Raw genomic sequence first — 11,245 nt, forward strand, 5'->3', positions numbered from 1 at the left:
GCAGGTGGATCACCAGGTCAAGAGATCAAGACCATCCTGGCCAACATGGTGAAGCTACATCTCGACTAAAAACATAAAAATTAGCTGGGCATAGTGGTGCATGCCTGTAAGTCCCAACTACTCGGGAGGCTGAGGCAGGAGAATTGCTTGAACCCGGGAGGCGGAGGCTGCAGTGAGCTGAGATCACGCCAGTACACTCCAGCCTGGGCAACAGAGTGAGACTCCATCTCAAAAAAAAAAAAAAAAAAAAGACTGGCCAAAGGGGTAAGGCCCATGGAGCCCCTCACCGTAAGTAACTACTGATAAGCTGTTTGCGTGACCGCTGGGAGACAGATTTACAGAGTTCTGTGACAGTCCTCTCTGACCTTGCTCAGTTTGGCCAGGAGCAGGAGTCCCTGTGTTTTTGCAGATCAAGTGGAACTCGGAACCCCCAGGGTCTTATAAGTTGTTTTCATCTGATTGTTGGTTCTTTTGGAAAGAGGCAAAAGGGTTGGAGTTTCCGTCTACCTTGTGATGTGGCTGTGGGTTGAACTGTGTTTCAAAAGATGACAGCTGCTGCGTTACTCCTAAAAGTCCACCCACCTCCACACTGAGAATCCCCCAGATGCCATCTCCACAGTAGAGTCCTATAGCAGTGCCCATCCGTCACTGTCCCTGATACATTCCTGCTCTGCCAGGGCTGCACATCTGGACGATAACATCTGTAATCTCTTGGGGTTCTAGTGATCTCACCATCACCATGTTCACATGTCCAACTTGGTCTCCCCCGACATATTGAAGACAAACCCCTGGAGGCCAGGCCTCTGCCCCAGAATTCTGGATCCACCATGTTTTTACAAACTGAGTATCAGGAGGTATTGACTACCCTTTCTCTGTGGTGACATCTTCAACAAAGGACATAGAGGGCACACTGATGTTTGAGCTCTCAAAGTCATAAGAGGCACCAATTGCTGCTTGTAGGTTCCAGTTGGTCCTGTCCAGGAAGAAGTGCAACTGGCAGGGTTGAGCTGGAAGCCAAGCAGCCTCTGGAACTCGGAGATGAGCATGTCCTTGGTGGTGGTGCTCAGGCAACTGAACTTCTGCATCAGCGCGGGGTCCAGGTCCATGTCAATGCCCTCCATGGCAGGGAGCCGGACACCCGCTTCCCCGCCGCCTCACCACCAGGCCGGGGAACTAGGAGGGGGCTGGCTGCTAGCTAGCGTCGTGACCCTGTTCCTTTGAGGTAGGCCCCGGGCCTCTCACAGTCTCACAGGGGTAAACTCACTCTGCCACTCACTCTCCCCAACCCCACCCCCCCAGCTCCACTGCCTCTCGCCTCTCCAAAAGCAAATACCTTATCAAGTTAATTCACCTTATCAAGTTAATTATCAAGTTAATTCACCTATTAAACACTTATCAAGTTCATTCACCTATTAAACAAAAAAGATGTTTAGATTATATCACAACGCAAAACCCAATTCTACTCATATAGAAACATACAATTGCTAAAAACAAAACAAACCAAAAAAAACAGTAATTATAGTTTGCAGTCAAGCTATATAGACTGGGGCTGCAGCCATTTGGAGGCTCCTGGATCCCTTCCAAACTCATTCATGTGATTGCTGGCTGGTCCCAATGGCACTGAGGGCCTTATTTAGTTCCTTACTGTGTGAGCATCTCCACAGAGCGGCTTGAGTGCACTTCAGGCCACTTGCTTGCCCCGAAGCAAGTGATCTGAGACACAGACAGGAAGAAAGAGAGAGAGAAGAGAAAGAGGTGAGAGAGAGAGACAGTGACAGAGACAGACAGCTCAACATGGAGGCTGTAGTCCTTTATAACCTAATCTCAAAAGTCACGAATCATTGCTTCTATATTCCATTCACACAGATAATTTATTCACAATCGCACAGATTGACATGGGTAAAAAGTAGGAGGGGCCCACTCAAGGATGTGGAGACCAGGAGGTGGGGTCTTTAGGTCATTAGGGCCATTTAGAGACTCCCTGTGAAACACCACAGACCCTGAGTCCAGCGGAGGGAAAGGATGCCTAGAAGCATCCTAGACTGCTGTACGCTCCCAAGGAGGCTGGGCCGGGCTACCAGGGGTGGCCCTTGGCGGAGGTGCCGCACCTCCCAAAAGCAGGGCTGTCCCATCACCCCTGCAACGCCTTGCCCTGGGCCGGAGCAGCCCTGGGAGGCTCCCTCTCAGCGAAACCGTGACCGCTGGATCCAGAGCCCGCAGCTGGCCAGGCGCGTTCTCACTGCCTCCATGGGGACCACGGCGCACAGATCACACTCCCGCGCTGCCCGTGTGGTTTCATAAATCCTTAAACTCGAATGCTCAATGGTCATCTTAACCTGACCATTTAACCAGTAGACACATGTTTAAACTCTGAACCCCTCTGAGCTTGTGCTTCTTATTTCGTAAAATGTAGATAATGGTGATTGCCTCCGACATAGGAAGGGGAATCCCAAAGGTGCAGTTTGATGTAGGTCTCCTGCCAAGTGAAAGCAATCGCCGTCGTGATGAAGACAATTTACGTGCCTCATTAAGCCATAAAACTTAGGGCCAAACCTCGGGAAGCGATGCCAGCCCGCTGCGCTAGTCCGGGAGGGTCCTGCGGAAGATGCGCGATGCCCTCCAGAGGCCCGGACGCCCCGCAGGAGATCTCTGCCGAGATCGTGGTAAGGCGCGCTGGGGACACCGCCGTGGGTGCGAGAGCAAGCATGTTGTGATGAGGAACAAGCAGAGTCCTCGGGAGGCAGAGAATGTGAGAGGTGCCGAGTTCGACACGGAAGGAATGAAGTGCGCTATTCCAGCCACCCCGCCACCCGCAGTGGAGACCAGCGGCTCTTGAGCTCATCTCTGCCTGGCACACGTGAAGCGCGTGGCATATGGCCACTAACAGTGGGTGCCTTAGAGCTTTGGCGAGAGGCCCGCGGATGGAGGCGGTTGCCATGGGCCCCTCTGGACCCCAGGCCCTGCTGCTGTCTGCGTTAGCTACACTACCTCCCACCTGAGGGCTTTCTCAGGCAGCAGGAGTGACAGATAAAGATCCCCGGGGAAGCCTCCAAAAAAAGCCAGAGCCCCCCCAGAGGGAACAGGCCACCATGCCCACTGTGATAATTGGCCTGATGGAGGAGTTCTTGATGCCTCTCTTCCCTCCTGGCTTCCCTTCCCGCTCTCCTGCCAGCGTGTTCTGGGATCGCCTCCTAAACAAACTGCACCTTGTCTCGGGGTCTGCTTCCGGGAAAACCAAGTAAAGACAAGAGTGTAATCCTACGGCCCAGGAGCATCTCACCTCACCACGGGCGTCTCTGGGCCGAGCATCAGGCTAAACAGAATTCCTGTACTCTCCACATCATCCATTAGTCGGGAGCCTTTTCTCAGCTGAGACCAGAGGAAGCAATCAAGACAGGCAATCCACGATGCTGTGTGTGTCCCTGAAGCACAATTGTAGTATCTCCAAAGGAGAAAAGCAAGAAAATAAGTATTTTTTACCTTACGCCATTTCATTCTCAGAAGGGCTCCAAGAGCCTAACTGGATGCAGAAACAGACTCCATCAGGCTCTATAACTTGGCCTTGTTCAAGGCTGGAAGCTGGACACTGACCCCAGGTTTTCTGATTTCACCCTTCCCTTTGCTGTGCCAGAGGTTCTCGGCAGGTGGTCCCTGGACCAGCAGCATTAGCATCTCCTGGGAACTAGCTAGAAATGCAATGTTCAGGGTCACCCCAGACCTGCTGCATCAGAAGCTCGGGAGTGGGGCGGGCTGTCTGTGTTCCACAAGCCCCTGGGGGACTCTGATGGCCACTCAAGGGTGAGGTCCACATACTACAACACGTTCTTCCAATAGCAAGGTCATTTTTGTTTTTAAAGACCTAAAAGGATGGTATCTCTATACTTGGCAGGGATGATAAGATCATCATATCATAGTGTGAATTTATTTCCATTTTTCCTCATTTTATTGAATGAGACACAGATACCTACCAAGCAGAACTGGGTTCTGTCATAGACACAGGAGGTGGTCTAGGAGTTCCAGGGCTGGTCCAGACGACATATTTGATATTAAAGGCAATTTACCTAATCTATGTGTCCCAATTTATACCAAAGAAAACATAATACCAAATCTGACAATACGGTCATAAAACAGAGTGCTTAATAAACATGTGCTGAATGAATACATAAATTGCATTGACTGAAGGCAAAGTGGCATTCATTACTGAGTTTCTCAGTCCCTGCGTGGATCACATGAAAGACTTAAGCCAAGAAATATGAAAATGGTTTGTACAGCAAATCACATAAATAATTAGAAGTAGCAATATAAGGATAGCATAGTGGTCACATGTGTGCTAAAAGCTTAGTCTGCTTGGGTTTAAATGCCAGCACAGACACTTACTAGCTAACTGACCTCAGGCAAGCTACTTAACCTCTGGCTCTCAGTTTTCCCAGCTTAAAAATGGCATAGGCCAGGTGAAGTGGCTTATGCCTGTAATCCTAGCACTTTGGGAGGCCGAAGTGGGTGGATCACGAGGTCAAAAGATCAAGACCATCCTCACCAACATGGTGAAACCCCGTCTCTACTAAAAAGACAAGAATTAGCTGGGCATGGTGGCGCATGCCTGTAGTCTCAGCTATTCAGGAGGCTGAGGCAGGGGAATCACTTGAATCCGGGAGGCAGAGGTTGCAGTGAGCTGAGATCACACCACTGCACTCCTGCCTGGTGACAGAGCAAGACTCCATCTCAAGAAAAAAAAAGAAAAAGAAAAGGCATAATAGTGACAACAATTGCAAGAGATTAAATGAGCTAATCCCTACTGTTCCAATACCACTGAGAAATTTGCCCTGCCTTGCTTAGGCAGAATTAGATTCTCTCTCCCAAACTCAAACAACGTTCTGTTCATAGGACCAAGGACTACACCAGTGGGTGCCACGGTAGCACAGGAATAAAATACAGGCTACCCAGTTACATTTGAAGTTTAGACAGACTAGGAATAATTTTATAGTATAAGTATGGCCCACATATTGCAAGGAGCATGCTTATACTATAAATATACTAAAAAAACTTATTCCTAGCTTATCTGAAATAAAAACACAATTCAGCATACTTTTTTTTTTTTTTTAAAGCAGGTAACTCTAATTTATCATCCCCACTTCATTTGAGAAGGACTATGGCTTACCTAACATTATATCCCTGGAACCCCATAGAGTTCCTTGCCCACAGTCAGTCATTAATAAATCTTTGATAAGTGGGTGAAGAGGAAATATTTCCATGAAAGGCTATTGGTCCCCACATTGGGCAGTGTCAGAGTTTCAAGACATGACTGTCAGGCCCTTTGACTTGAGTAGGTGGTTTTGGTCTTTAGTTAATCCCTAGAAACTACCAGTAGGAGAATAAATATGCCTAAATTGCACGCTGTAAAAACAGGCATTTCCTGCCAGCATAACATAGGATCCCGTATTAGAGAACAGAGCCAGACATCCATTCTTCATTTAAGGGCTTTCTCTGTACTATGTCCTGGGCTAAGAACAAGGGACTTATAATCTAAATATGAAAGAGAAAATAAGATTAATACAAGAAAATGTTGGCGTTGAACAAAGGGAATTGGGGCCTCAAGAGTATCAAACGTTCACTGAAAAGAGAAACTGTTTCTCTTTTCAAAGCAGAGAAAATGTATCTTGACATGTGCCGGCCTTAGGGGTTTGCATCTTCCTTTCAAAACAGAGTGAAGCAGCTCAGATCTCTAGAGCTCTCCTTCCTCCTGAGACTGTGAAGCCTGGGTTCCTGTAGCTAACAGACTTGAGTCAAACCCTGGGAATCAACTTTCCTTATATTAAACATTTCTTTTTCTTTTAAGGTGAAACTAAACTCATTTTTTGAAACTGGATTCTTTCCTGAGATGTATCAAACCAGGAGCTCTTTGCTATCTTTTCCTGCTTCATAAGTCTCTATGCTGTTTCAGGAATAGGTGACCTTGGATTATATCACTGTGCTAAGAAGGGTAGAACATGGCAAAGCTGTGGAAGAAAAAAGGGGAGGAAAGGGTCCTGAAGAGGACAGAGTGTCCTGTGCTTTACCATCAGAACTAGCAAGCAGCCCCATCCATAGCATCAGAGATGCTCATATAATAGTAGAACTTGTAAAAAAAATAATTAATTAGATTCGGTGGCTCACGCCTGTAATCCCAGCACTTTGGGAGGCCGAGATGGGTGGATCACGAGGTCAGGAGATCCAGACCATCCTGGCTAACATGGTGAAACCCCGTCTCTACTAAAAATACAAAAAATTAGCCAGGCGTGGTGGCAGCCACCTGTAGTCCCAGCTACACGGGAGGCTGAGGCAGGAGAATGGCATGAACCTGGGGGGCGGAGCTTGCAGTGAATGGAGATCATGCCACTGCACTCCAGCCAGGGCAACAGAGCGAGACTCCCTCTCAAAAAAAAAAAAAAAAAATAGATTTATGACAGGCCTTCAGTAGTCATGTCCTTGCATGGGGCTAAGTCAGGGAATTATAGGCATGAAAAATTAATCAGTCCCTCAAAAAGGAAGCCACATGTGGAGACACGGATGAGTTTCCGGGATGGGAGAAGATTTGATGTTTCGTACTTAGAGATGGTTTAATGCTGAGTGAAAGAGACTTGTGCACAGACAGAGAGATCTTCAAATTTCCCAAGACATTTGTTCTTTTTCCACCATCACTGGAGTATCTCATGATTCATCTTCTGGGAAAGCATGAAGTTTTGAAGGGCTTAAATGTGGTTAAATCTCAAAAAATGGTTAAATTCTGTTACCCAAGATTTTAATACATACATAAACAAGAAGCAAGGGACTGTTTCCGTGGCTGATGAAAATCACAGACGTTCCAATCTGGAAAGGCTCTTAAGGAACATCTTTTCTGAGTTTTAATTTTAGAAACAAGGGAACTGAGCCCCAGAAAGGGCGAGGACCCCGCATAACCTGATCACCCCGTGATCACCCAAGTCCCCCACCAATCCCGGTACATGGGCACATAGTGAGCAATACATATTTGAGGAATGAATGCATGAATCTCATTGACTGAGGGCAAGGCGAGACATACTATAGTTTCTCAGTCCCTCTCAGTATCTTGTTTTGCTTCTCAATGATTACTCAATATCACCTAAAGAATACAGGCCCACAGTGAATGGTCTTTTAAAATTGTCCTGCCTCTGGTGTGTAAAATAAGAGGCTTTCTCACATCAAATTCATCACCATGGTGCTTGAGCATTTCCAATAAGCCGGGGGTCAAGGGGTTTGTCCATGTGACTGTTTCTGCATCCAGAAGACACACGTCCATCTGAGTGTCTATCTGTAGGTAATGATCGGGAGGCACTTACAGCGCTGATGGCACACAGCTAGTTAGAGGCGAGGTTGGACTGGACGCCTGGCCTCCTAACCCCAGACCAGGGCTTCATCAACGATTCCCATTTGCTTCTCGGCTTGTAGAAGATGGAGATCTGTGCTCCTCAAACAGCTGCCTCTGAGTGGGAGGAAAGAGTATGCAGCATAAGGGATTAAGTAACAGACTCACCAAACAGTCTCATCTTTACCCTAAATAGCATTACCTTTCTATATTTACTCATTCAGTCATCAAACATGCTCTGAAGGCCCCCTCTGCACCAGACCGGATGCCAGGGTGGCTCTGCCTGGATCCAGGGGGGCTGGGCATAGCGCCTGCTCTGCAGAAGCCCACACTCCCAACAGAGAGAGAGGGCTAAAGGCACCAAAACGATCCAGGTGCTCCAGCGTGTGAAGTTTTGAGTCACACTGTATGTGAAGCACAAAGAAGTAAGTACATTTGATAATCAGGGAAGGCAGGAGAACAGGACGTGAGATACCAGACGGAAGCTTCTCTCCATTCTACAGTGAAATACTCAAAAATATGCATTTATGTTGTGTTGGTAACCTGAAGTAGGTGAAGAGAGAAACAGCACTCTGGCCCATTTGACTCACAGCATCTAGTGTTTCTTAGACCAGTCAGAAAGTGTAGAACTCTCCAAGGCTGTTCATTCCTGTCCATAGTGACTGTCGTCCAAATTAGCAGGTCTCCTCTAAACTGTCATCCCCCGGGAGGATGAGACACAACCACGTCCTATTCCCACCCTCACTGCCTCTACCACAGCAGTTCTCAAATGCCTCAGTCTCAGGACCTCTTTCCACTCTTAAGAATTGTTGAGGACTCAGCCGGGCACAGTGGCTCACACCTGCAATCCCAGCACTTCGGGAGGCCAAAGCAGGCGGATCACTTGAGGTCAGGAGTTCAACACCATCCTGGCCAACATGGCAAAGCTCCATCTCTACTAAAAAGACAAAACATTCGCTGGACTTGGTGGCAGGTGCCTGTAATTCCAGCTACTCAGGAGACTGAAGCGGGAGAATCCCATGAACCCAGGAGGCGGAGATTGCAGTGAGCCGACATCGCACCACTGCACTCCAGCCTGGGAGACAGAGTGAGACTCCGTCTCAAAAAAAAAGAAAGAATTGGCCAGGCGTAGTCAACAACACACATCCTGGCTAACACGGTGAAACCCCATCTCTACTAAAAATACAAAAAATTAGCCAGGCATGGTGGCCCATGCCTGTAATCCCAGCTACTCGGGAGGCTGAGGCAGGAGAATCGCTTGAACCCAGGAGGTGGAGGTTGCAGTGAGCCGAGATTGCACCCCTGCACTCCAGCCTGGGTGGCACAGTGAGACTCTGTCTCAAAAAATAAAAAAAGAAATGCTTACATCAGAAGGAAAACCTAAGCCACAACTACATTAACATCCACATACTGAACACTTACTGATGCAGAGCATGACAGGGCATGAAGCACAGTCCCCGACTTGTGCTTTCTGACACTGACCTGGCAAAGAAAACATAGAGACAAACACATACACCATAAAGCAAGGCAGCGCTTCCTGCCAAATGTGCAGATTTAAAATTGCAACAGTTCTTTAGGGAGAGGCAAGATCACTAATGCCTGGAACATCCATGCCTTCACTCATGTGCTCGACACTATTCTAGGTACACGAATAGATGAGGATGAAAAAGACAAAATCACTGACCTCGTGGCATGTGCTTTCTAGGGCAGGAGATAGATAAGTAACAAGCAAATAAGATGCATCATATAATGACAGGTGCATGTGCAATGAAGAAAACTGAGGCAGAGTTAGGGGACAGATTGTGAAGGGAGTTTAGAGAGTTCTCTAAACTCTATTTGATTAGTATTTTAGGCAGGGTAGTTAGGGAAGCCTTCTAATAAGGTGACACAAGAGACAAGATCTAAATAAAGTGAGAGAGTGAATATCTATGGAAAGAAAATGCTCAGTAGGGAGAACTAGAAGGGTCCTGGTTTGTTGGAGGGAACAAAGAAACATGTGCAGCTAGAGCAGAGAATAGGAAAGGCAGGAGTCTGATTGAATTCTGGATGTGCTGCAAAACCATTGCAGGTTTAGAAGGCTTCCATCACATCATCTGGTCAAGATTATTCAGAAACCACCCAGGGAGACAGAGTCAGGGCTAGCGATACACACTTGAGCATCATCAGAACATAAATGGTGTTCCATGTGTTCACAGGATTGGATGAGACCAGGAAAGTGCAGAGAAGGGAACCAGGGCACTGCACCATGGAGAAGTCATGAGGAAGAGGAGGAGCCAGCAAGACCCTTAGAAAAGGCGGCCAAAGAGAGGAAAGGAAGACCGGGAGAGTATGGCATCCAAGAAGCCAAGGAAAAAGAATGATAAGAACAAAGCTGTTGATAAACTATGTCAAGCGCTTGCTGAGAGATCAAATGAAATGAGAACTGAGAGCCACTATGGATTTGACAAGAGGGGCTTCACAGCCTGACCACAGTGTGCCACAGGAGAATCAGAAGGAAATGAGACTGTGAATATAGACTAATATTGCCTGGCATGACTGTTTTGAAGGTGAGCAGAGAAATAGTCCATAGTTGAGGGAGACATGGCGTCTAGGAAGGAGATTTTTTTCCTACTTCTTATTGTAGCATTTATTTATTTATTTATTTATTTATTTATTTATTTATTGAGATGGAGTCTCACTCTGTCACCAGGCTGGAGTGCCGTGGCACAATCTCGGCTCACTGCAACCTCCACCTCCTGGGTTCAAGAGATTCTCCTGCCTCAGCCTCCCAAGTAGCTGGGACTACAGGCACGCGCCACCAAGCCCAGTTAATTTTTGTATTTTTAGTAGAGACGGGGTTTCACCATTTTGGGGTTTCACCATGTTGGCCAGGATGGTCTCGATCTTTTGACCTTATGATCCACCCACCTCGGCCTCCCAAAGTGCTGGGATTACAGGCGTGAGCTACCGAGCCCAGTCTACTGCAGCCTATTTCAATGCTTACGGTAATAATTCAGCAGAAAAGTAAACTGCATTTTTCACGAAAGAAGGGGAGTAATTGCAGGAGTAGATCCCTTAAGCAGGCAAGAGGGAATAGGGCCATAGATACTTTGGCAGACTTGTAAATGGAAAAGTAGGCTGTTCTCTCCTTGCTTCTGTTTTCTCTGTAAGAGATGGAGTCATGAACTGATAGGCAGAGTTTTAAGAAGAGAGAAGATGTGGGTGTAAATTACCAGAGAAATGCAGGATTGAGGTTGAGAATTGATAGAAATATGTAGGCATAAATTTAAAGTGAAATGAGCCAAGAATACCTCACAAAGAGATGGAATTTGTGTTGGCCTCAAAAGAAAGAATAACACTCAGGCTCAGAGAGACTTGGGATGCTGAGTTTAAAAAGAACCGAGAAAGGCCAGTTGCGGTGGCTCACGCCTGTAATCCCAGCACGTTGGAAGGCTGAGGAGGGCAGATCACGAGGTCAGGAGATCAAGACCATCCTGGCTAACATGGTGAAACCCCGTCTCTACTAAAAATACAAAAAATTAGCCGGGTGTGGTGGCGGGTGCCTGTAGTCCCAGCTACTCGGGAGGCTGAGGCAGAAGAATGGCCAGAACCCAGGAGCTGGAGCTTGCAGTGAGCCGAGATTGGGCCACTACACTCCAGCCTGGGCGACAGAGCGAGACTCCGTCTCAAAAAAAAAAAAGAAGAGAAGTGTTAAGTACCTTGAAAGCTGTTGTCACACGGTCTTGGTCATAGCAACAATAAGCGCTAAATATTTGTTGAACAAATGAATGACTGAATGCCAAGGTCTATTTAGAGAACAGTGCATATGGGCCACTTTAGCTGGGAATTCTTTGTCAGGCATTGAGGGTAAAGGTTAAAAAGTAGATATGGACGAAGTCAGGAAAC

The 11,245-nt window shown here is 47.2% G+C and overlaps 1 pseudogene; it reads right to left on the reverse strand.

Moving 5' to 3' along the window:
• Positions 1-301: 301 nt before the first annotated feature.
• On the reverse strand, positions 302-1,188 carry LOC116270370 (annotated as a pseudogene).
• Positions 1,189-11,245: the final 10,057 nt, after the last annotated feature.

This window comes from Papio anubis, chromosome 14 (assembly GCF_008728515.1).
Source record: "Papio anubis isolate 15944 chromosome 14, Panubis1.0, whole genome shotgun sequence".
Classification (NCBI taxonomy): domain Eukaryota; kingdom Metazoa; phylum Chordata; class Mammalia; order Primates; family Cercopithecidae; genus Papio; species Papio anubis.